The 27,678-nt window shown below is 38.9% G+C and overlaps 1 long non-coding RNA gene across 2 annotated transcripts in view; it reads right to left on the reverse strand.

The window, feature by feature from the left end:
* The window catches only part of LOC128743403 (uncharacterized), a 39,843-nt gene extending 13,076 nt beyond the window's left edge, over positions 1-26,767 (reverse strand). The window contains exons 1-3 of one of the 2 annotated variants that reach the window (XR_008412296.1): positions 26,704-26,767; positions 26,522-26,642; positions 4,948-5,074 (exon numbers count right to left, since the gene is read on the reverse strand). This is a non-coding gene — a long non-coding RNA (uncharacterized LOC128743403). Of the gene's footprint in view, positions 1-4,947; positions 5,075-26,521; positions 26,643-26,703 lie in introns of those variants that run through there. The other variant, XR_008412297.1, reaches the window with a different exon arrangement.
* Between the last annotated feature and the right edge of the window lie 911 nt (positions 26,768-27,678).

The raw sequence follows: 27,678 nt of genomic DNA on the forward strand, positions 1-27,678 counted from the left end.
AACCGATCACAGTCAGCAATGCAAACAGCAGTACTATGAAGCTCATTCTTAACAGCTATCAATACACCGCCCCCGTGTTTGTATTTGCTCGTTAGGGAGTTACTATCACAACGGTAAATGGTGTAGTAAGTTGTAGTAGTTGCGCATAGAACGCTTCCTTCTCGTCGTCGGGTCTACCTTCGTGTGGACAATGCACGTTTATGATGGTGTAGTTGAAAAAACGGCCTTTTATCCTCAACACACACATCCTGTCATTGACCGCTTTCCTTTGAATCCTAAATATACTCGGGTTGAATGTCTTCGGTTGATGCTTGAACAAAACCTGCCGACTGATTCTGCTGGATAGACCGACACGGACGTGAGTTGATATAGGGTCTTTTTCTAATTCCCGTCGTAATGAGGAAAGCCATTCTAATTTTCATCATTTGCTGGATGGATTTAGTGAATACTCCAAAAGTTCTTGTACTGATTTGACTAAAACACACCTACCTTCCGATCCGTGAACTTTGAAATCACTGAAAAGCGACTATTAAAGCATATTATTGAAATTACGCAACTGACTTTATTGCTAAAATTCGTCGTACCGTTTTAAAATCCGTCCTACAAAATTTTTCATCGTCCGAACTAAAAATCACAACAATGTTTACGAAGCTAACGCGCATGTATTTGTGTAGGACGGCATGACAAATGTTATTCTACAAAATTTCTGCAGGTCAGGCAAGTTTTTCTGGCTGTAGAATAACAACAATGCCTTGCGTGAGTTATTTTCATTTATGAATGACGGAAATTAAAACGATTAGTCGACATTGTCTTCTTCGTCGCACGAAAAAACGTAAGAAATTTGGCTGGTAGGACTTCTTTAATGATAAAAAGCATTTAAATAGATCTCAGCTCACTTTGATTGATTGCGTATGATAGACAACTAACTAAAATATTAGGGAATAACTAGTTTTGCATTGTGTGCCATAAAAATGCTGATATTTTTAATAATTTGTGTTGGATAGGACGGGAATAGGCAATTACGACAATGTAGCAACATACCCTAGGTACCGAAATTCAGAAACAGCGCAATGCCAAAGGGGAAGTGGAGCAAGCAGAGGACAAAGCTTACGCATTGGCGTACTTTGGTACGGTAAAACGGTTTTCGAGCTTAAGATTCCAAAGATATGGGCAACTCGGTTGCAGAAATGCTCCCAACTCAAACCGGTGTGAGTAAAAATTCAATATTCTCAGCAGCTGGTAAGTCTATTAAACAATAATTTCTCACAGTCATATTTACGTTTACTAATGTACCTATCATTTGTACAACTTGAAACCACAGCCGTTTTTCGTGCACAAAATTGTCCCCAGCCATCTGTATAAACGGTATAAACCCTCCTCCAAAATTAACCTCCTATTAAGCTTGTGAAGCTAATGGAAAATTATGTTAAACTATCAAGGAGACTATGGCCTGTCTGAGGTGAGACCTAATTATGATGATTGATTATTGTATGGAAATGATGAACGATTGTACGTACAGCACCCAAGCGAATGTTTCTTTATTATGCCGCGGTGTCGTCTTACCAGGAGTTTTCATTTCGGAAAATCTATAGCCAAAACTCATTTATCATGCACTTTCCCTATTGATTACTACATGTCAACATTCTTTTCCGTTTTTCTTCCGTAGGAGACAATGAGGATGCTGCTGATGAGCAGCAAACATTACCACAGGAACACCAACCGAACTCCTCATCCGGTAGCGGCAGCAGCAGCATTTGGAGCACCAACACACAACACATTAGCACATCAAACGGCGTGCGTTGATAAACTGTCGTCCGCCATCGAATCAAATCGATCCGGAAGAGGATCCACCAGTAGCACAGCATCCCACCCACGAAGATTCTACACTGTCACCAAAGGAGGCAGCAAGAAGTAGGCGGATATCATCTGTAGCCTCCCCTCCGACAGCTCCAACCGCTTCGACAATGTTCGAATCGATGCCCGCCAGAGACTTGTCCCTTCCAGAAAAGGTGGAAATAAAAATCGAATCCGACCTACTGATTGAGAACCAACACGCTGCACCCAAAGCGGATAAGGAAGAAGCTAAGCTCCGCTCAGTTACCTAAGCTTAGACTAAATGTTGCGATAGCTTCTGACCCGGCAACTAGTCCGGTTGCGAAAGATATTAAAAACATCACCGCTGCAAACGACAGTCAGTTTAAAAAATCGATCTAATCGGACTTCCCCGGCACCGCTCCTCAACCACAGCCAGCTGCAGTCATTCGAAAGCCATGCAAGGCCCAAAACGTCACAATCGCAATCAACTTTCATTTGCCCCCTCGGATACTTCAACAACAGCAGCAACAGGTTCAGCAGCAGTAGCCCCCTCAGGTAGATCGGTACTGCTCTAATTGGGATATTCGATTCTCCAATACCAAGACTTACCGGACGCACAAGCAACACTATTGCAGCTCCTGGCACTGAGAAAGGTAAAACTAGACTAACCCATTCACGACCGATTCTAATTAGTTTTATACTTTTACAGTCAATCCAACAAAATCCACATTGGCGTTACCAACCAATCCTATCATTGTGATTCCCTAACTCGCTGATACGCGGTGCAAGCATCATCCCCGAATTGCTGAAGGTTTAAGGTTAAGGTTTAAGGCTAAAGCAGCGAACTAGAGTGAGAAAAAAGACGAAGCAAAATTTTCAATGGGAGTGCGCTTTTATTAGATGGTTTTGAATACTTTACTGTAGTGGTATATCATATTGGGTTGTTTTACACACAATGATGTACCTATTCGAAAAACTATGTTTTAGAGTTTATGTTTTAGCGTTATTTTAAATTCTTGATTCTTCGTTATTCTTGATCGCACTAACGCTGTTTGATGCTTGCGATACCCTAAGTTTAGCTAAGAGAAGGTTGAAAAATAAAGTCGCGTTACGAATATGCGTACATTTTTTCATAATGTATTTTTTTTATTTCTGTTGAATAATAACGACTGCTGAGCACAGTAAAAATAAAAATAAAGTTATTTAGGCAACTATATATTATCAATTGGCCCAAACAGGCATAACATGCTCTTTTTGTTTCGTTTTTGCGCTTTTGACTACAGCGCCTCAGCCTAACGGAATTCGAAAAAGTGGTGTAGGGCAATTGAGAATTAACCATTATTGACAATATTGCCAAAGAACGTATTTATAGCTTTTCATTTGTATTTTTAGCGCTATAGAGCGGTACATATGTGGTTGGTAACAAAAAGAGCGCTCTTTTCCCCACCAACCGGAAAGCAGTCCCGTCATAAATATAAAAGATTAAGCTATACGTTCTTTGGCAATTTGTCGATAATGACTAATTCTACAATTTCCCTATACACCACTTTTTCGAATTCCGTCTGGTTAAGGCGCTGTAGTCAAAAGAGCAAAATCAAAGCGAAAAGAGGGAGCCAAGCCTGGGCCAAATGGGAATATTCTTTTTTGTGGTGTATAAATTTCATAAGGCGATGTAATGAAATTTGATTTTCACTCAAGTGGTTTCATAAGGTAACGTAATGCATTTTTTTTTTGCGGTTGAGTAATTTCATAAGGTAATGTAATGAAATTTTCTTTTCCTTCGAGTGGTTTCATAAGGTGGTCGAATGAAATCCTTAAAAAAGCATTAAACTATTCATAAGGTTTTAGATAGAATTTCGGAGTGACGTTTCATGAAAGCCATAATCAAGTAGTTACGTTTTTGTTCCATAAGGTAACTTTATGAAAATTTTATTTTTGCCTTGTGGCAAATTTTCATAAGGAATTTTAATGACTTTCACTCTGAAATTTTCCTCACTGATAAGTGACTAAGCTTAATTTTCAAATTTACTTTAATGAATTGACCAAGGGGTCGGTCACTCGGTACAGCCGTTTTTATGTTAGGCGACTTGAAATGAGCCGAACTGTGCCGATGCTGTACCGTAAGTGCCGAACTGCAAGATTTGTTTAATTCGTTATAATCTTATAGATCTGGCAACCGTGCGAGATGATTTTGACACCTGGCAGTGCTCCCATTGCAAATGTAAAATTGAACCGGAGGTGCGCCGCTTGATATCTCTGAAGTACCGCGGCACAATGTGCTGAAGAGTGTCCGACCCCTTGGAATTGTTTCTTATGCAAAACCTTGAACAATGTCACTTAAATGTTTAACGGTTATTGAACAGTAAGTGCATACGATATGCGATTTTCAGCAATTCAAATCTGACCAAAGAGCACAGAAAGTAGTATTGGGCGTTGACGGCATTAACGAAGACTTTCCAGATTTTTACGCGCCATAATAGCGGTGAAAGTGGCAGAGGTGGGACAGAGATCAAGCAGAGCTAGAACCGGAAAGGGGCAACTCCCGGCGGAACTCTGCAGGAATGGCCAAGAACCGCCAGCAACGACACATCACTGAATAGTTTCAGGGGTTTGGGAGAGAGCTGCCGGACGAATGGATTGAGGGTGTGGTTTGTCCCATCTACAGAAAGGGCGATCGGATAGCTTGCTGTAATTACCGCAGCATAACGCTGGTCAAAACCATCAACAGATTTTGTTGCGTCGTCTATGGCGGCAGGAAAGTTCGTAGGGTAGCACCGGGTGGGCTTTATGGAGGCCCGTGCTACTACGGATCAAATTTTTACTCTTTGGCATATCATCTAGATGTGTCGGGAGTACAACCTATCATATTTTTGTGGATTCCGGGGCAGCATAAGATTCAGTCGGGCGCGAACAGCTGTGGTAGGCGGTGCGGTTTTCCGTACAAAGCGACGTGTCCGAAACAGAGCTGCACTGGAGCTAGTGATGTGTTGCGTGCGTGTTTTGGGGGCACTCTCTTTGCTCAAGATGTCTTTTATTGATTAATTTTTTTGAATCTTTTTTTTTGAGTAGAATTTCCTAATCCCAGAATAACGCTTTAAATAGTATCGATAAGTCTAATATCGATGGCTCACGAGCGATATATCGACGGTATCGATAAAGCGGCGGATTTGATATTGATATTCAATAATCGATACTTTCGTGAATTTTGTCCAATCCTGAGTGGAACGACTGGAACGACTAAATGCACAGCAACTGCAATCTGCAAGGAAACAGCCAAAGATCTGCAATTAGTGTTTGTCATTTATTTAAAAAAAAATTGCAGCCATTGCAGTGCTTCGTAATAGAGAATATTATCAGTCGCTTTTCTTCTTCAAACAATATTGTCAATTGCAAGGAAAATTGTACCATCCAAAGTGTGATATCGCTCATAAAAGTGCTATTTTGCATTAAATCGTTTCAGTATCTTCGGCGCACTTTTTCGTTATCTTCCAAGCAATAAGTGCGCCGAAGATACCAAAACGATTTAATGCAAAATAGCACTTTTATGAGCGATTGCGCACTTTGAATGGTACAATTTTCCTTGCAATTGACAATATCAATCAAATTGTTTCCATGCTATTTTCTATTTTCAGAATATTTTGAACAAAAATTGTGTGATAAAATCTAAAAACATCACATGTTATGCTGCAAACATGTTTGTTACATTAATGCAATTTTTTATTCCAAAGTTTTTCGAAACTTTAGCATCACTGGAACTGGATACGAGCACAGCAGCTCTGACAGCTTTTGGTAAACTAAAACATAGCACAGACTAACAGACGTAACACTCAAGTCTCATTCCATCGTCAATGAAAACAATCATTTCAAATTTTCACTTAAACCAAGACTCAAACAACAGTCGCTGTGCGAAAACACCGCCCGCTTGCTCTGGCGCTGTTGTCAAATAATATACAAGTAAATTTATACACTCCAAATAATCCACATTTCGAATATGTTATTTCAATCGACCTTTTTGCGTGCGTAATGGCGGCTAGTGGGTACAATTTTGGGAGAACGTTAGCATGCCTTTGGCAACTTTATTCACATCACGTTGATATTGCCAGCCTTGATTGTTGCTGTGAGCGTGAGCAGAGTTCCTAAAAGCAAATAAACATTGTCGAAAAGGTGGATTATTGCGCTCTTCGCACTCAATTGGACTGCACAGTTATACCAGAGACAGACATACAATTGTACCAGCGTTATACCTGTACAATCGTATGTCTGTTACCGTGTACAACGATAGAATCACACAAGCAAAGTGGTACAACGGTGGTTTCTGTACCTACCTCTTTCACCGTTGTACGAAGCTACAACTGCTCGATTTTTACTGCGCGCAGCGCCAATGACTACTAGTTGTGATAACAAAAACTAAGCAACAACTAACAATAGAGCTTTCCATTTAGCGAACTGATAGGTTATATATTTGGTTCTTTGTTTTAAGTGTCTAAACAACAACGTTTATTTTTAGCTTCTGAGGTAGATATACAAACATCTAGCTTGGTAGTACAGGTTCAACTGCGTTAATAAGAGTAAGTTGATGGAGTGACGAGGCCCTGCTCTAGCTTTATACATGTGTATGTGTGTTAACAAACCCTACGACAGTGCATGTTTGCTTTGAATCAAGACCACAGATAAAGAGATAAATGATTACTATTACACGCTTCTTTTTTAAATTAATAAAGCCATTGTCCATAACGTTGTGGAGATTTTATAGAACGGCCACTACGACTGATGCGACATTTATTTTGTGATTCGTTCAAGGAAAGATCATGTGAATTTGGTGGTGATTGGGGCAAACTGGCGGTAACGTTGAGGTCATGAGCTGGGGCAGTGTCAATGGGAGACTCAGGGTTAGTGACCAGAGCAGGAGCCATTGCTCTTGACGGAGTATCTTTAGTTCCGTCATAATGAATCGGAGTTGGAGACTGATTAGGAACGACTGACGATCCATCTATTACTTCTTGTCGAGGAATCTGATAGTGGTACATATTGAAAGAATTAGTTTCAGGTTGTTCCTGCTTCTGAGAATATCCTGTGAGGTGATCTTCGATTGATATATCTCGTTCATCGGTACCTTCATTTGTAGTGAGCTTCATAAACCTTCGATTTCTTCTGAAATGATTTCCAAATCCATCTCGAACTATATATGAACGTCCGTTAACGTCACGCGTGACCGTTCCATATTGCCAGTCTTTGGAACGTTTTTTAAATATTATTTTATCTCCCACATGAAGCGGCGGTAAAGGTCTTGCAGTTTTATCATAGTTCTTCTTTTGAACGGCGCGTTTTAGTTCAAACTTTTCATGAATGACGTTTTCTGCTACATTTTGACGAATTAAAAGAGATTCTTCTACAGGTAAGCGCGTTTTGAGCTGTCTTCCGAAAAATAGTTGACTAGGCGATAACTGCATACTAGCTACTGGAGTAGTATTGTATTCAAGGAGACGATACTGAAACTGATCTACTTCACCTAGATCGTAACATCGTTTCAATATATTTTTCGCTATTGCCACAGCTTTCTCAGCTAACCCGTTACTTTGCGGATACCGTGGGCTAGAGAATATAAATCTGATATTGTTCTCGTTTCCATATCTTTCACACTGCAATGAATCAAAAGGAATGTTGTCGCTTCGAATTTCAGTAGGGTATCCATAAGCATTGAAAAACCTATCGAACAACAAGCACACACTCCGCATAGTTTTATCATGAAGACGATCAGAACATATAAATCCTGAGTAGGCGTCGATCAACACCAGCCAATCTCTACCACCATACTCGTAGATATCCGTTGACACCTTTTGGAATGGATATTCTGGTGATTCGTCCTGTTTAAGTGGTTCTTTTGGATTATTGCGTTGAAATTTCTCACAAGTTGTACACTTTTTAACCATCTCCAAGATGTCACTGGTAATTCCCGGCCAGAAGAACTGCATCCTTGCTCTAGCTAGAGTTTTCTCTATTCCCAGGTGCGGACCGTGAAGCCACTTACAAATCAAATTTTGTAACTTTGTCGGTATGACCAATCGGTGATCTTTAAATAGTAAACCATTCTCGTAATGAAGTTCATTTCGATATTTATAAAACATTTGACTGAGATCATCTAGCTTATGATACGATGGCCAACCTTGTTCAACATACTGCACAATGCGCCTGTACCGTTCATCATGGCTCAAAGCGTCCACATAAAGATTCAAGTTATCCTCTGACATACAGGCACGCTTCACGAGAGAATGAACTACACCTTCCATTTGAGCATCCGATTCTCCAATCTCAGGTAAAGGAGCTCTTGACAGGCAGTCTGCAACAAGCATATTCTTTCCCGCAGTATAAACAATTGACAAACCAGGATATTTCAGCAGTTTAAGAAACATTCGTTGCAGTCGAGCAGATACTTCATCAATGTCCCTTCCGATTAGGGTCTCAAGAGGCTTGTGATCAGACTGGACTTTAAATTCACGGCCATATAGAAAATAATGGAAGCGTGAACATGCAAACACCACAGCGAGTAGCTCTTTTTCGATTTGAGCCCATTTTTGCTCACTACGGGAAAGGGTTCTTGAAGCAAATGCCACTGGCCCATGATCTTGAAGTAGAACACATCCAAGCCCATCCTTAGAACTGTCGGTTTGCACTGTACATGGCTTTGCTGGATCAAATATCGCAAGAACTGGAGCTTTCGTTATTGACGAGAGAAGGTCTTCTAATTCTATATCGTGTTGAGAAGTCCACGCCCATTCAGTACCATGGTGGGTCAGCTTACGAAGATTTGCCGTACGTTGAGATAGATTGGGGATATACTTTGCAAGATATTTCAACAAGCCAAGCAGCCGCGATACTTCTGCGACGCATTTTGGCTTCGGCATTTGCGTAATCGCTCTAATATCTTTGTCCAAAGGCTGTACCCTGCCCTCACCGATTATACTTCCCATGAATTTCACTTGTGGTGATCGAAATTGCAATTTAGCGGAATTAAATTTCACGTTATTCTGGCGAGCGCGATCAACAACTACAGAAAGGATTCTATCATGGTCCGATTTATCAACACCAGCTATAGCCAAGTCGTCGAAGTAAACTTCAACTCCCTCTATATCACCAAATATCTGAACCATTTTTCGTTGGAACATTTCAGGAGCGTTATTTAATCCGAACGGGACACGATTCCACCGAAAACGACCAAATGGTGTCATGAAGGTGGTCAATTCGGAACTTTTCGTATCCAGTTCCATCTGCCAAAAACCGTTACTTAAATCGAGAACAGAAAACACTCGTTTGCCAGACAATCGACTGAATAGATCTTCTTGTGTAGGGATGAGAAAGTGTTCACGTTTTATGCATCTGTTTAGTGGTTTAGGATCAAGACAAATACGCAGCTTCCCATTTGGTTTCTCCACAATCTGCATATTACTTACCCAGTCCGTAGGATAATGAACTGGTGTAATTATCCCTTGCGTCTGCATATATTGCAATTCTGTCCGCAGACGATCATGGAGAGCAAGTGGAATTCGCTTTTTATAGTGGATTATTGGAACTGAATTATCTTTGAGAACGATGCTGCATTTACCTGGGATTTTACCCAATCCTTCGAAAACATCATAAAATAACTTGACAAATTCCTCCCGACTTGCTGGAAACTCCGAAATGGTATTCAGTCGCTTAATAAGCCCAAAAGACACGCACGATGACAACCCAAGCAATGGTTCATAATTACCATCAACAACCAGAAACTCTGCCACCCGTTTGCTTTTGTCACATGTATCAATACAAAAAAGTTTTACTTTTCCAAAAATTTGAATTGTATTTGCACTGTAATCAAGGACAGGAGTATTCTCGGAATCATGAATCTGAATATTAAGTTTTCGGACAACACTGATAGGGATACAGTTAACGTCGGACCCGGTATCTAATTTGAACCTGACAGGACAACCATTGACGAGATATACTTTCGTCCACCTGTCTACTCTTCTGTTAGATAATGATTCATGGACATTGGCGCTTATGCTAAAGGAATCAGTTTGAGAATTAAGACAAAAATCGTTACTACATGCACTGCCGTCCTTTTCTAAACATAAATCCTTACCTGCGTCACTCCAATTAATAGAGTACACTGCTTTTTCTGATGCGAATCTGGATTGCGTCCTAGGTCCCTTGACGTTTTCAGCATCCTTTGATGTTCTCTTACGGCAGCATTTCTTGAAATGGCCCACGTCGCCGCACGCAAAACATTCCACGCGCACAGCTGGGCAACTGCGACGATGATTACGCACGTACTGCTGACCGCAATTGTAGCACCTATTATTGCGAGTGATGGCAGCCACTTCTTGAAGTCTCTCATTCGGTTTTATCTCCTCCTCCTTTATGTCGACTGTTTTTACTTCCATCACGACGTCCTTTCTGTCCAGCAGCGACCGATTTTCCGTAGCAGCTTCAAAAATTTTACACGTCTCCACTACTTTTGCCAGTGACTCATCTTTTCCGTCCAGAAGTTTTAGTTGTAGTTTTTTATCGTGCACCCCAATTATAATTTTGTCACGAAGCATACGATCGGCATACGGAACTTGGCAAGCAGAACAGTTGAATTCACAAAACTGACTTTGGGTGCGCAACTCTGTCTCGAAGTCCGTAAAAGATTGTCTTTCCTTCTGCATTATCAAATTAAATTTGAACGCTTCCATCGTAACGTTTCTACGCGGTAAACAATATTCATCGAATGCAGCAATCACTTCTACAAGTGTGCGTGTAGTGTTTTCATGAGCATCAACATACCTTTCTTCGTCACCGCCTTCGTTTTCCAATCGTTCATCGTCGTCCTGTCCGAACATGTTCTCGATGGTTCCACTGTTAGGATATAGTGTATTAAAAATCTCCACTCCCCGCGGTCCAATCAGCCAGAGAAACGTTGCTATTTTATTCTTTTCGCTCTCCTTAATCTTGTTATTCGCACGTAAATATATTGCAAAGGCCTGCTTCCATGTAGGCCATTCTTTCGCCAGGTTAGCTCCATCAAGCGGCTGGGGCAATCGAAGGTCGAATGCAGACGCCATTTTAATTAAGTCAGCCAGAATTTTCTCCTACGCGGTGTGTTGTAGCTATATCTGATCGAATATGCTATTCGATTCCGTTTTACATTGACACACGATAGCACTTTCCTTCTGACACCATGTTTTAAGTGTCTAAACAACAACGTTTATTTTTAGCTTCTGAGGTAGATATACAAACATCTAGCTTGGTAGTACAGGTTCAACTGCGTTAATAAGAGTAAGTTGATGGAGTGACGAGGCCCTGCTCTAGCTTTATACATGTGTATGTGTGTTAACAAACCCTACGACAGTGCATGTTTGCTTTGAATCAAGACCACAGATAAAGAGATAAATGATTACTATTACATTCTTGGCGCAGATGATGCTAATCACGAAAATAAATCCGTTAGCATTTGAAAACACATTGGAAAACAGTGAAGACTGAAAATAATTGGTGATTCTCTATCGAGGATATGTAAACTTTACAACTGACTCTATGTACTTTTGTTTCATGCGGTATAAAATCAAACATTAACATTTTTCTGCCATAAAGTTAATTAATTCGAATATTTTCGCTTACCTTAACGTAGATAAACAAATTTCTTCCAATATTTCGCTATCTAAAATCCTGACAATTGAAAGGATTAATCAAAAACTGCATTTTATTTCAGCTTTTTTCAAAAATGTATGGAGTTTGACAGCGATTTTACTTCTCTTCACTTTTTTTATGCAGCGCCTCTAAGCGGGCGATAGCTTTTCAAAAACGCCTATTGTATGCCTGTCTAGGGCTAGGACAGGACGTGCCAACTGGCTTCTTATTCTTCTTCTTATTATTACCGCCATCCCGATTGAATATTCTTTGTTACACTCTGCACCACTGTTGCCTGAAGGAATTGATAATGGCTGGCCCCCTCACCTATGTAATTAGTCGCATTGCGCTACCCCCGATGTCATTTGTGTAACCGTTGATACTTTTTCATTCTCCATTGTATAACCGAACGATACAAACACGTACATTAAACAGTTTTATTTTCTTTTCGCAAGTTAGAGTTTTATTTCTCTCCGGTGATATTCCACGTTGTGTCCAGGGTTGCCACATGCACAGATTATTCTGTGTTTAACAGATATTTAAAAGATATCGCCTGTACAGAATCTGTATGCATAGAATACAGATTTTCGCCAAATTACACAGATTAAACAGATTTTGAGCTTGTACATGAGAGTGAAAGATACGGAAATAGTCAGCAAAATGACGCTCCATCTCTTTCACTCTCATTGTTTTGCATCGGACAGATTTTTGCACAGATATTTTTCCTCGCTGTACAGATTGTCAGATTTTTCCAACAAAAAACACAGAATTATATGTGGCTTCCCTGCAGACAGCAGAGAGTTGCGGTTATATCTCCCTCACTGGACTCGGCAAACTGGTAAAACGCAGCGCAGCGACAGCAGCAGCAGCCGATCATTGTTTGGTGTAGAGTGCGCAGAACGCGTTGGTACCGGAGCATCGATCTATTATCTGCTATATTAGAATATTTGGTTGCGGGAGCGGAAGAGCTTGAATTAATGGAAAATGCTCTGTCCGGTAACCATTGTCACCATTGCCCTGGGAGGTGTTGTTTCAAACATTCAAGCCATTCTGCTGGCCGGATTTTCAACCTCATAAATTACCACAACCCGTCCTTTTTAGGACGAACGAATTTGTTAATGAAGAGATGAAAATTTTCTGTATACTAAATTTCTTTAATTAAATTTCCAAATGTCGCTGATTCTTTAAATCATGAAGAAATTCTTCTGATTTGATCTATAAAACGTTAAATATGTGGTAACTCACCATGCGGTCTTCTAACTCATGACGTTGCTTTAATTTTATTTTTGCTAAAAATCAGAGGGATTGTGTACAAGACACGACCGCATATATAGGTGACGCAGGACTACGTAAGTCTCTTTGTAGTGATAGTAGCATGTATTCATGCTTGTAATCATTCGATTCTTCATGTATACATGCTATATGCAACATATATACATGCTACATGCGTTGTATGTAACATTTATCAAAGTAGTAACATTGCATACGTTCAATTCTCAACAGATTGTGCATTTGAAAACAATTTAACAAAATCAAGAACACAAACAATTACTTTCCTGCTACCTTACTGAAACTAAAGATTGTTTTTATTATCCATGGTTTCCCACGTTGAAAGGATTTTACCAATTCAATCCCATCAACAGCACATCTTTTCACTACACTTCTAATGAAACGGCAAGCATGCGTATTCATACAGAGCCGTATTATAACCGAACACTACAGCTGTAGCACGTTTTTCCAACACAGATATCAAGTTCGCCGAGGTTTAATCGTCACGCAGTAAAGAATTTGCGATCTGTTGTAACAACGAATTTGTGTCATTTTTTCTGGCACACTTCCCTAACACAGACATCAGATTGGACTAGGTTTAATCGCGTTCGTAAGAAATCTGTTGGCACGAGGGGACTTTGTCACTCTCTCTGGCATACTTCCCAAGCAAGGACATCAAAATGGTCTAGGTTGAAGCGAGGTGTTAAGAAATCTTGTTGGAATGCGGAAGCTTTGTCACTTGTTTTGGCTTACTTCCCAAGCACAGATATCAAATTGATATAGGTTTAGATCATCGTAAAGAATCTTCCAACCAATCACGAAGCGAGAATTGGGTCCTAAAATTTGTGATAAAAAGATGATTTTTTTAGAAGGAACGATAAAGCTTCCCATTATGACTACCAGAGTATAGTTTTTTCTTTTTTAAAAAGATGCAGAGCACTAAAAAATTAAAAAACAAAAATATTGTAATTTATTCTCCCTTGACATTAGAGATCTTCCTTGACATAACGAAAATAACACGTTTCTGGCAACAATGATAACTTTTTCTCACTGGCAACTCTGGTTTGACATTAGAGCAGCTGATCGTTTTGACAGTTACAGCTTCGCAGTTGTCTCTTGTGCTTGTCTGCGTTTTGCTGGTCGTGAGGAAGTGGAACATCAAATTTGTATTAGTTATCGGATAAAAGTTTTGATTCGGGCAATGTATTCCAATCCATCGATTCACGGTGCTAGACTTTGTCCAAATCTAGTTTGCGCTAAGAATGACTAAACGATGTCAAACTGATGGCCAACAGTATAATCTCGGTACAATCGACCCCGCAGAACAGTATGAAAAAAAAAACGCCAACCGAAACTGGCACCGTATTATCAATCAGATTGGTATGTTCTGCTACTCCGATGTGAATCAGCAGTAGGGCGAACGGCAGACCAAAAATTTCTGTGCGTTTCTAACCAAACACGGTCGCATCTCGATGGCGGGTGTTGCATCCGAAAACTGAAGCCATCCACGCAGTGACCAGTGCAGTCACTACGCTTATTGCTGATTTTGACAAAGGCCTTAATTAAACTGAGATGACCGGAACCGGAAAATGAGCTGTAAACTCAGAAAATGTTTTAGGTCGCGATTGCCAAGCCATTTCCTGACTTTTCAACTTTTGACTTGTTGACACACTATCACATGAGCGTGAAGGTAAACAAAAAGTTTTCCGTGACATTTCAAGACATACTATGGTTTCTTTTTATAATTCGTGTTGTCTAGACACCGCTTGACACAACCATGCACAACTATAGTTTGTCTATATAAGGTTGCCCAAATGTTTATTTTTTGTTCAAAGATTCACAAAATTAAAAAAAAGGTCTTTAACTGGAATAGTCTAAAAATATAAAATTGAATATCAAAATATGTGTTCCTATCCCTAACCTCATCGATTCAAGCTAAAAACGACATAGGGCTTTAGGACCCAATTCTGGTAAAACATAGGTTCATTATTTTCAATTTTTCAATAGTTCAACATCAAGAATCCATACTTTTCTTCATTTGGGTCAATTCTTGAAAGATTTTCCGATCGATTGGTGTAAGAATATTGAAAATCGGTCGGAAAACCGCTGAGCTATTAGCGCTCAAAACCTTTCATTTTTCGTGACGCTCGCATTTTTTGATTTTTTGGAATGACACCCTATCTCAAAACTTGCCGTAAGACGTAGTCCTACGTCAAAAAAATTGCCTTCCCACGCCAATACTTCCCTAACACGGATGACAGAAATATATAGGAGAAGAGGTATGAATTAAATTCCCTTTGAATCAAAGGGTTTGATTGCATTTAATTTACGCTCTATAGAATCCGCTCGAAAATCGTTGAGCTTCAGCTGTTCTTCCCCGGAATAAGACAACGAAGACATCCAAATTCACTAAGCGAGACGCCAATAAACCGAAGAGTTAACGGATCCTCGTTGCAAGCCGTCTAGAAGTATATCGCCGCCAGCTACAATTGTGACGTTTCAAGGTTGGACACATTCGTGAAAAAGGCTTTGAAGTTAGTTTTCAACAAGAGAAAGCTGGTCCAAACAAAGAACTGGCGCTTCCGGTTCGTTCGCCTACCAAACTTACTAGCGAGAAGCAAGATTACTAAGTCAATGAAGACCATAACAAAGGCATCGAAAACTCCAAAGCCAAAAGAAGTTCTAACGGAGAATGCTGTCCGAAAAAAGCTGCTGCCAAGCAGTAAATTTCTTCGATTTGTATTACTAACAGCTGGTAGAAAACAATCAGTTCTTTTAAGAACTACTGAATAAGTATATGAAGCAGTTGAATTGATTTTGCGAACGGCATCATTTTCGCGTTGTTTGGGTTACAAATAATAATGAGAGTTACGATTTTATCTCCCTGTCCGGACGCGGCAAAGGTGGTAAAACTCGGCAGCAGCCGATTATTGTTTGGTGTGGAGTGGAAATTACGCCGACCGTGTTGGATTCAAAACATCGATGTATTTAAAACAAAGCTGCCAGACTGGTGCAGTATTTTGCTTACGAATGATTAAATTGAAACTTTCATTCTTTACTTTGCTTGTTTATTATATAACTGCGAAAATAGTAAAACTTCTGCGACCTTGCCATTTCCAGCACACCACAGACGACCTTCATAGCGTAATGGCGAATTGCTGTAAATTACGGCATCACGAAACAAAATACAGATGCCAGCGGTCCAGTGCCAGTCCAGGCAGAATCGTAATCGTGTTCCCAACCTTCCTTAGCAAAACAGCAGCGTGTCCATGATGTAGTCGAAACTCGAAACAAATCGTATCACATACACATGTGTTTAAAGCTGCCTAGCGGAACCTGGGATGCCAGATTTTTGCAAAAAATAATCTGCATCTACCCGAAACTGTTCGAAATAATTCCCCAAATCTGCACCAACATGCATCACATGTAAGAACACAATTATTCTTTAATGCGCAACTTGAGTATCTATATATGAAATTCATAGAAATATCACCGGCTTTAGCATTGGGAGACGAATTGCACTACATTCGTAGTCCTACTTCAAGCCTGTGCCCGTGCCACTAGGCATGAACCCTTGTACTTTTTTGCCTTCCTCGGTACATGTTACTGATGATATTACGTCAGACCAAGGGTCTGTCAGCCGGCTCGCTTTGCAAACGTCAGGTCAGGGGTCTGTCAGCCAACCTTTATTAACAGGGGAGTGCCGTGTTGCAACACAAACGTTCACGAAGCTCCAGTGATTCGACACATTGCTGTAGAAATTTCATACGAACTTGCAATTCTCTCATTACGCTGTCAGTTGCTAGAAAAGCTTCTTTAATTATCAGGATTTCCTCCCGGAATGTAGCGTTTACATTATGTGCTACCGACAAGTCATTACGAATATGTTCGATCCTTGCGCTTTCTTTTGCCCGAAACAAATGTTGGAGATGCTGTGGCGGATGCGAATCTATCATTGAATCGCGCATATGAGCAGGTGAAGCCAGTATAGCTGATGCCCACATTGACCATACCATTTCATGAGCGTCTCAATATTTGCAATGATTTTCACGAAGGGTTTTGGAAAGCTTTACTACTAAGTGTGAGAATACTTGTGCAAAAGCAACTGAATTTCCTTCTTCTTCCAACTCTGTAGAATGGAGACTATCTAACTGAGTGTATCTCCGATTCTGTTTCTCGTAAAAAATTGCAAACTTGGAAAAGTCTTCTTCATCAGGATTCTCTTTTTCTGACCAAACTGGAACTGTACTCCCGTCTGCTAGTTTTGAAAATAGAACTTCACGAAGCAAATGCGATTTTGCGAGTTGCCACAACTTATGTTTAAAATCGGCTATTGAGTTTCCACTAATATCCCAATAAGCAACATGTTCTCCAGAGGACTGTCCTTTAAACTCTCTAATAAGAATGAAAAAACGACAAGCAAACAGATCAGTCACCTTAGATGCTGCTGTTTGCTCTTGCAATTTCACTGCCAATTGACGTTCCTCATTCTGCATATCAGAAACATCTTCATCATCTGAATAACAATAATCTTGATCCACATGTCTTGTTTCTGTATCGATCCATTCATACACTCAGCGAAATTTACATAAGATTTTCATAGGAAATACTTATGTTTTTTTGCCAAAGCAAAATACAGTGGACCCCCGTTCGTTTGAACGATTCCTCATGCAAACTAACGGGGTTAGTTTTTAATTTGAACAACTGGTAACCCTAAATATGCTGGAACTTGTGTGAACTGGTTGCCCTGCTCTTTGTTATTGTTTTGGTGGTTTGATTCAGTTGGCAGTTGCAAGCAGCGAATATTTCATTCTCCGATCGGATTTCTACCATAACCGTTGGGAAAACGCAATGTGAAACAGATTAAACACGCTAGATATCGTGTTTAAGTGCATTGTTTGCATAAGCAAATGATGTCATAGCGAGTATGACGTTTGAACCATTTTTAATTTGCACGTCGTGCAAACCAACGGGGTTCAAATTAAAAAGTGTTCAGATTAAAAACGGTCAAACGAACGGGGGTCCACGGTACTATGTTAATCATACGATTTTATAATGATAATCAATCGAACCACGCTTATGGTTTTCATACATCCTGTATCGAAGAACATAGCGATTTCTTATGAAATTTCATATTTTTTCAAATGCATATCATACGATTTTTTGATGAAAATCAATCGAACCAAGCTTATGATTTTCATACATCGTGCATCGAAAAACATACAGATTTCTTATGAAAATTAACATTTTCTCAAATGCAAATCATACGATTACGATATGAAATGTTAACATATGTCGTATGGAAATTATAGCGGCCCTGTATAACTTTCATAAAAAAGACCAATAATTTTCATACGAAAACTATATGATTAATGGAAGAATTTTCTTATGAATTTTAATACTTTTTATATGGTTTTTTATAGTACACACCATGAATTGTGTATTTATGAATCCCGCACTACGCTCGCCGAACGTGGTGATAGGGAACACAACAGTTATCGTTCTTACATCAAAAATTATCTATTTACCGACCCATTTTGGATGTAATGTTGCCAATCTAGGCAAGGAAACATTGTACCCAAAATCGGCTGGGAACAAGATAATTTTTAATGTCATCAGAACGATAGTTGTCGTGTCCCCTATATAACCGCGTTCAGCGAGCTTGGTGTGGGATTAATAAATACCTAATTCATAGCGTGTATTATATGCACCCGTGAAGCATTTTTTCTTGTTCTTACGTTAAAACGATGTAAATACATAAACTGTAAGTCTATTTATAATTCATATATTTATTTTTTTAATTTTTGTATTTATTTTTCCTTTTAAAGTAACAATATCTCAATTTAGGATCTAATTAAATTTCTATTGCTGATTTCAATCCGTTTGGTGCTTTAGTTGGAGTTAGCACAGTGTTCAAACCAAGAAGAACTTGTAGCCGCAAGTCTGAAAGAATTAATGAAAAATATTTAAATTTTATATATGTATTAGCTATTTGATAAAATAAGGCACCATCAAAATTTAAAAGTACTTTTGTCCAAATTTTATGTACCTTATTTTTATCGGAAAATTTTAAACCCGTATTTTTTTATAAATAGTTTGCAAGGGTGGTGTCCTCGAAGAAGTTTATTAATAAAATAATAACAATAGGGTAACCTTGAATTCAGCGAATACGAACTTTTTTTTAAACAATTAAAAAAAATCTTCCAGAATGTTGGAGAACATACTAAAATAAACAACTTTGCTGAATATAGTAGGGGAGAGTAGTCAACAGTGAGACAACAGGAACAGTGAGTCAACGGGATTAGTTACGTCATAAAACATTCAAGATCCATGACATTTTCATGGAAAGTGAAGTTTTTGAACCTACATCGCATAATGTAGTTTGAGAAAAAATTGTTGATTTTTTTATATATCTATACCTATAAAAATGGATTTCTGTCTGTCTGTCCTGTGTTCCTTATAGAATCAAAAACTACTGAACCAATCGGCGTGAAAATTTGCATGTAGAGGTTTTTGGGGCCAGGAAAGGTTTTAGTGATGGTTAGAGACCCCTCCCCCCACTAAGAGGGGGGGCTCCCATACAAATGAAACACAAATTTCTGCATAACTCGAGAACTAATCAAGCAAATAGAACCAAATTTGGCATGTGGGTGTTTTCGGTGACAAGAATTTATTCTAGGGTAATTTGAGACCCCTCCCCTCTTTATAAGGGGAATTATAACTCCTCTCCCCTTTAAGAGGGGGGGTTTCCATACAAATTTCCTCATAACTCGAGAACTAATCAAGCAAATGGAACCAAATTTGGCATGTGGGAGATTTTGGAGTCTTGAATTTATTTTACGATAGTTAGAGACCTCTCACCCCTGTGGTAGGGGGATGGACTCTCATACAAATAAAACAGAAATTTTTGCGAAACTCAAAAACTAATCGAACTCGAGAAATTCGAGACTCTTCCATAAAACATTAGTCAATACAAGACCACAAAAACTATCTATAGTAACACTAGATCATTCAGGACGAGACGGTCGCGAGTGTTGCCGGTGACCCGCCGTCGGAAGCGCCGTCCACTGGGGGGCTTGCAAAACTCGAGATTGTGACAAAGATCATCCGAGATTCATGATTATGTACAACACAGGTTAATTTGTGGCAATACGAAGTTTGTCGGGTCAGCTAGTCATAAAATAAATTCAAGACTCCAAAATCTCCCACATGCCAAATTTGGTTCCATTTGCTCGTTTAGTTCTCGAGTTGTGAGGAAATTTGGGGAGAGGTCTTAATATACCATAGAAATAATTTCTGCCTCCAAAAACCCCCACATGCCAAATTTGGTTCCATTTGCTTGATTAGTTCCCGAGTTATGAGGAAACTTGTATTTCATTTGTATGGGAGCCCCCCCCCCCCCCCCTTCTTAACCTTCCTAGTGCATTGGGGTCGTTTTCGACCCATCGGCATGCTTACAAAGGTTGATACTCAGTAACGGAACGAGCTAGACTTGAAATTTTCTGACTTTTCCTAACTTTGGAAAACTAACATTCTTAGGGAGTTTCAGCTTTCAGCGACATCTAGAAGAGCCACAGCAAAAAAAGTTACACATGCATTATCGAAAACGTCGAAAACGACCCAAGTTTTGAAATTGCTCTCACTCATCTATTTTCACGTCCTCTAACCGCACCGTCCGCTAATTGCACGATAGTGCAACTAAAAGACAGTTATCTGTCAAAACCCACGTGGGCTCCTAGGTGGTTGCTATAAACAAAAATGCAGCGTTGCCGAATAAAAACACTCTCTCTCTCTGTATAACGTAGACATATCACAAACAAATTAATTCAAATTCTGCTAAACATTGACGAATTGAACACATATTCATTATGCTTTTGGTTCGTTTGTTAAGATTTGAATGTTCTTCCCAGAACCAAGCGCAGGCGTGAGCGCATGTGAAGAGTTCTTTACGGTGATAACGCATCACGCTTTACAATAAATATTGGCAGCCATCGTGCATTTAAAAACGAAATTCGCTAGTCGCATCGCTTCATTCGTGCAATTAGCGAACGAGTGCTGTATGCCCAATACCTGGCACCCAAGGCCACTTCTACGTCGGTTCCGGAACACCCACTACCAGGACCCGGGGGACATTTTTATACTTTTTGGCTTGATAAAATAAGACTAGTGGAAGTACAATGGGGACATTTCTGGACCCGAATGGCCACTTCACCATCGGTTCCGGAACAATCGGTACCCGGTTTTTGAGGACAATTTTGAATTTTAGAATGATTTATATTGCGACACGTCAAATTTCATCACATTGATAACATAAGACTATTGAAAGTATAATAAAGACATTTTGTAGGCAAACGGCCACATCAGCATCGGTCCTAGAACATCCTGTAACCAGTTTTTGGGGACATTTTTATATTTTAGGATAACTCATAATGCGACATATAAAATCACATCGGCTTAATAAAATAAGACTGAAAGTAAAACAGTGTCATTTAGAAGCCAAATGGCAACTTTACCATCGGTTCTGGAACATCCGGTGCCAGTTTCTGGGGACATTTTTGGATTTTGCGGTACCTCAAATCACATCGCGTTGATAAAATAACTGTGGAAGTACAATGGGGTGGCAGTCGCATATAATCCGGTACCCGGTATTTATATTAAACCTTAAAACGGGGTAACTCGGGCAGATGAATTACCCTGGAACCCAAAAATGTCGCCAAAAACCGGGTACCGGATAGTCCGAAACCGATGGTGAAACGGTAATTTTGGCTGGAAATTTTATTGGTACACTGGCATTAGTGTTATTTTATCAAGCCAATGTGATTTACTCTTAAATGCCTTTGGACACTTTACTTTTTGTTCTTACAAAGTATAAAAATTACCTTTTTGCCGACCGGTTTCGGGTAAGTAGTTACCCATCTACGGGGCCGAGTCTTGGACTCTAACTCCTACTTACCCTACTTACCCGTTCGGGTAACTACTTACCCGAAACCGGTCAGCAAAAAGGTAATTTTTATACTTTGTAAGAAAAAAAAAGTAAAGTGTCCAAAGGTGTCCAGAGTCATTCTAGTTCTTACGTTAGCACGACTACGTAATTGAAGTCCAATGTGATTTGATGTGCCGCAAAATGAATTATCTCAAAATATAAAAATGTTCCCCGGGACCTGGTAGTGGGTGTTCCGGAACCGACGCAGAAGTGGCCATTAGTCAACAAATATTCCCTAACATACCTTGGGTGCCAGTTTTTGGCCATAGTTTTCAAACGAGGTAAAGAAAACGAAATTCGGATTGAAAATGGATGAATGAGAGCAATTTCAAAACTTGGGTCGTTTTCGATCCCAATGCATAATGTGTAACTTTTTTCTAATGCATTAGGAACGTTAACGAATGGAGAGGTCATAATTCGCCATAGAAAAAACTGCAAGGTATACAACCCTAAGGGTTATACGAAAGGATGACGTAGGACTATATCAGATCATTAGATCAGAGACTAATGTAAACTGCATTTCAGGCATATGTATGTTTATAAGAATCTGTGAGTGCCATTAAGAGCAAAAGTGAAATATTCAGATTAAATTCTTCATTGAATGCAATGGTGGCTTTGACAATACGTGGACGGGGGTTCATAAGTACAACGCCTGCAACCATTAGGATATAGAATTTTTTTTAAAATCACTTGTGTGCATCGTAAAAGTTGAAATTGTAATGAATGACCAGCCTACAGATTATTGTAATAAATATGATTATGCGTAGCTTGACATATTCCAATAATCTTACTTTAACTCTCTTGTGGCCTTTAAAAGGGCCATTGGTTACAAGTAACATTAAAGCCAAAGTACGTTCATCGTAAATATGACGTACCATTCGAATGTCCTTCTTTTTTAACATGAATGGCAATAGGTACGTAAGGTAACGGCGTCGATTCACTATCTTTTGCTTCGAGAAGGTTGAACTAGTTTACTTTCACACGTTACCGCTTTTTACATAGCAGAAAATATGGCACATACGCAAAAATTTCTGTTTTATTTGTATGAGAGTCCTTATCCTGGGTGAGGGGTCTCAAACCATCATAAAATAAATTCATGCCTCTAAGAACCCCCACATGCCAAATTTGGTTCCATTTGCTTAATTAGTTCTCGAGTTATGAGGAAAATTGTATTTTATTTGTATGGAAGCCCCACCTCCTAAACAGGGGAGGGGTCATAATTCATCATAGAAACAATTCTTGCCTTCTGAATAGTGATGTCCGAAATTTTCAATTATTCGATTACCGATTAATCGGCGAGCGTTGTCTGCACTAATCGATTAATTCAACTATTCGTGCTAGTGGTATTCGATTAGAAATATTCGAATATTTTTTTCATTTATTCGATTAATCGAACGATTATGAACGATTAGCGGGCATTATTCGGGGATTATTCGCATTCATATTATTTCCTTTGAACTATTCGATTAATTCAACTACTCGTGCTGGCAGTATTCGATTAAAAATTATTCGAATATTTTTATAGTTATTCGATTAGTTGAATTAATCGAACGATTAACGGACATCACTACTTCTGAAACCTCCACATGCCAAATTTGGTTCCATTTGCTTGGTTAGTTCTAGAGTCATGAGAAAATTTGTGTTTCATTTGTATGGAAGCCCCCCCCCCCCAGATAACACAAAATCGTAATGGGAAGTTTACATTAAAACGTTTTCATGTCAATTTAGCATTGGAATTGCATAATGATTAGAGTATGTCAAATCGAAATGAATAATAAGTTGTTTTGCAGTCGTGCGTGTCTTCATATACAATTCATGACTGTGAATTATAAAGCAGGATAGACAATTGCAATATTTGATTATATCTTAATCATATATTCAGGAGTATTTAGTTGCGTGTTATAAAAACTGCGCAAAATAAAATTACAAATAGCTGTCAAAATTTTGGCACGTATATCGCCTCCACTTTGGTACATATATGTTCTTATATGGCGTGAAATATAACTTTTTCGTTCAGATATGATCTTGTATACCCCAGTTGCAATCGAGATATACAAACCAAATGATTTACTGGGCCCCTTCCCCTTAGAAAGGGGAAACGGTCTCAGTACACCATAGAAAAAAAACTCCAAGGTATGCAGTCCTAAGGGTTGTACGAAATGGTGACGTAGGACTATATCAGATCATCAGATCAAAGACTAATGTAAACTTCATTTCTAGCATATGTATGTTTATAAGAATCTGAGTGTGCCATTGTTTAAGTGACTGTTTAAAAGACAAGAGCGAAATATTTAGATTCAATTCCTCATTTAATGCAATGTTGGCTTTGAAAATACGTGGACGGGGGTTAATAAGTACAACGAAACCCCTACATTCTAAATTTGGTTTTGAGGAAATTTGTATTTCATTTGTACGGGAGTCCCCCCCTTAGAAGGAGAAGAGGTCTCAGTACACCATAGAAAAAAATCCTGCCTTCTGAAATCCCCACATGCCAAATTTGGTTCCATTTGCTTGATTAGTTCTCGAGTTTTGAGGAAACTTGTGTTTCGTTTGTATAGGAGCCCCCCCCCCCTCTTACGCTCCCCTTAAAATTGCTCTCTTAGTTTCGTTCAGTTTCAGTTTCGTTCAGAAGTTTAGTAGTTATTAGCATTGGAAATCTCATTCAAACGTTACACTTTTATTTTCGTTTTCACAAAGTGCTACCCAGTCCCAGTATAGTAAACAAAGACGTAGTCCTACGTCAAAATCCTGACTTCTGAAACCTCCACATGCCAAATTTGGTTACATTTGCTGGATTAGTTCTCGAGTTTTGAGGAAATTTGTGTTTCATTTGTATAAGAGCCCCCCCCCCCCCTACGCCCTCCTTAAAATTGCTCTCTTAAAATTGCTCCTCCATAAAATTGCTGGTCATTTTATCTATCCAACGACATATAAATTGTTCAGTTTCAGACAGTAGTTCAGAAGATATTACATTTTGAAATCTTTCATTCAAAAGTTACACCTCTATTTTCGTTTTCAGAAAGTGCTACCCAGTCCCAGTATAGTAAACAAAGACGTAGTCCTACGTCAAAATTCTTCCCTGCAAAAATCCCCACATACCAAATTTGGTTCCGTTTGCTAGATTAGTTTTTGAGATATACAGAAATTTGTATTTCATTTGTATGGGAACCGCCTCCTAAAGGAGAGCGTCCTAAAGGTTCAAACACGCGTGATTGATTTCTGGGATTTCAAAAGCAGTTTTGCGTCTGTTCGAACGCAATGGTAAATTTTCATGAACATATCTTGTGTTTTGAGCATGAAAACTGCTTTTAAATCCCAGAAATTAATTACGCGTGCTTGAGCCTTAAAAGCTCGATGCTCCTGCATCCATGGATGTCGCAGAACTGTTGTAATTCAATACTATCACCGGATAGTCGCAATTATGCCTACAAGCTACTACTTCATCTTAACAGATAGTTACAGTATTATTGAGACTCTACGATCGATGAAGATGATAAAGCCCTCCCTGTATTTCCTGTGAAAAAATACGAGCTTTTGATCGCTTTAACAGATAAAAAATATCAAGTGCATCCCTTGTCATTATTCCATAGTGGCAATGAGAAAACTAATTAAATTTCTAACACGTTCCCAGTTTTCCCTAGTGGCGAATGTTACACTAGAGTTAAAATAACTCACTTCAACCCCACAACATAATACAACAGATAAAAAAGTGCCTCATTTCTTAAAACAAACTATAAATCGTCATCTAAAAACCTTGAAAACTATGTCAATAAAAGCCCAGCTAATTAAAGCAAATCAGGTCACTCCCTCAGAGTGTCTCTCTAAATATATATAAACAAAATAAAAAAAATATGGCTCGTTACAATTTCTGCAATTGAGTCTTAAGAAAATAGATAACTTAATAAACATAATTCTTTACCTATGTAGCACCGAGCAGCAACTAGTTCCATTTTCATCGTGCCATGTTGCGTAATCCGAATAAAATCAGGAATTTTTTAAGGAAGTGTCGGTTACTTTAATCGTTTTCCTGCAAAGTAATTTAAACCATTTTAAACAATGCGTTAGATAAATGAGTTCCTAAACTTACGTAATACAAAGCAAGCTCCTCCGTACCGTTTGTTTTTGTTATTCCGAAGGTTCGATCAGTTAGCGGGTTGCGGGAATACCGGCTTCTCTAGCCGCAAACACATCACGATAACAACTACGACCGGTAACAAGTTCCCAAACGTCGTATGATTTGCCGGATCTTCCCGATCGTTCCGAAACAGGTTTAGGAAAAGCAGCTCGTAGTATCATACAAACTGCACCAATAGCAACTATAACAGAAAATGGTAATGAAACACGACGTGCCGGAAAAATATAATCCAAAGGCAGGAAACAACTTACCGGCAGATCAACTTTTCCATTGCATTAATAGTGCCGAGAAACAATTAGCTAGCTAAACATTATCCACTCGTTCCATATTGTGTCCCGCAACACGCCGACCGCAAACAAAATGCGAAAAAGATTAAATTCGCAACGTAATATTAAAAATTCAAACATTTAAATAACGCGCACAATCAAAATCAAAATTCAAAACAAACGAAACACGAAAACTTTTGACAGCCGACGATCGTTACACGATAAAACAAGACAAAACGAAAAAGTTATAAACAACCCAAAAATGGGTAATCAACCTGTATTACATACGTCACACGTATGAAATTCAAAATGAACTATTGTGTTTTTCTTCCTCCAGCTTATGAAGTTCTTTATTTTTCGTATGACAATCATACGTTTCGTATGAACGCGAAATTATATTCCATTTACCTGATTCATACGATCCATGTTATGAAAATCCTATGTGAATTTCGCTGAGTGTAATCAATTCCGTCATTCGTCATATCATCGGCGGAGCCGGACAGATTCCCTTCCATCTTCGCTTCTAGTCCTAAAATTCATATTACTTACTGTTAGTGTTATTTAGATGGTCGAGTAAGTAAAGTACGTACCTCTGTAGCAGATTGCACCTTGATTTATTTAAATTACTGACGACTTAAATATAAAATTGCACAGATTAAAAAACTTGTTTTCGCTCACTATAAACACTTTGTTTACATAAAACTCGTCTGTGGTCTGTCAGAGTCGTTTGCAGGGATGCCGAGTCTGCGAATTTGCTAACGATCTCAAAGTTTTTGTTTTTGTACAAAAATTAAAATCGTTCCTAAGTCCAGAAATAGAGCAGAGACATTTCGTTTTGAAATACTTTTTCAAAATAAAACGATATACATGTCTCTTGATTAAAAGTAACTGAATATTATTATGAACTCTAACTGTGTGCAATTGGTTCAAAACTTGGTTAAAAAAAGTGTTTAAAGTTGTGTGACAAATATAAATGGCATCAATGTTCGAAATAGAGTGCGAAATTTTGAGAGTGCGAAATTAAAATCATGTGAGTCTAAGTAGAGAAAAATTTCGCAATATATATAATAGATTGTACTTACCATTTGACCTTTAAAGGATTTCAGATGTGAGAATGTATCAATTATTATTTTTGTACCCTTGTATTATTTCAGTAGCAGCTGGTGCAGAGGAAAATACTCTGCCATCTTCTGCTTTATCTTGTGAAATGTCTCGAAGGTGGCTGTTTCTAAAGCTAAATTATTTGCTTTGGTGATCATATCAGTCGGCACAGCGTCTGCCGAGTTTTTACAACCGATACGTTGGAATTTTTTCAACGATTTTGGTAATTGCTTTATCAGGTACCGAACCCGGTGATAAATGTATCCAGAGTGTGATCCTTTTTCATTGCCACTGTTTGTCCAAAAGAACGCCGACTGAAAAAAATAAAAAATGAAAAGTAAATTTTTAATCAAAGCGCTGTCAGATCCTATCGGAGCGTTAATGTTGACTCGCACCACTACCTAGTGATGGTTAAGATGCGTTCAAAACTCTCCGGCCGAAAGATACAAACAAAAGAAGATGCA

This window comes from Sabethes cyaneus, chromosome 3 (assembly GCF_943734655.1).
Source record: "Sabethes cyaneus chromosome 3, idSabCyanKW18_F2, whole genome shotgun sequence".
NCBI lineage: Eukaryota > Metazoa > Arthropoda > Insecta > Diptera > Culicidae > Sabethes > Sabethes cyaneus.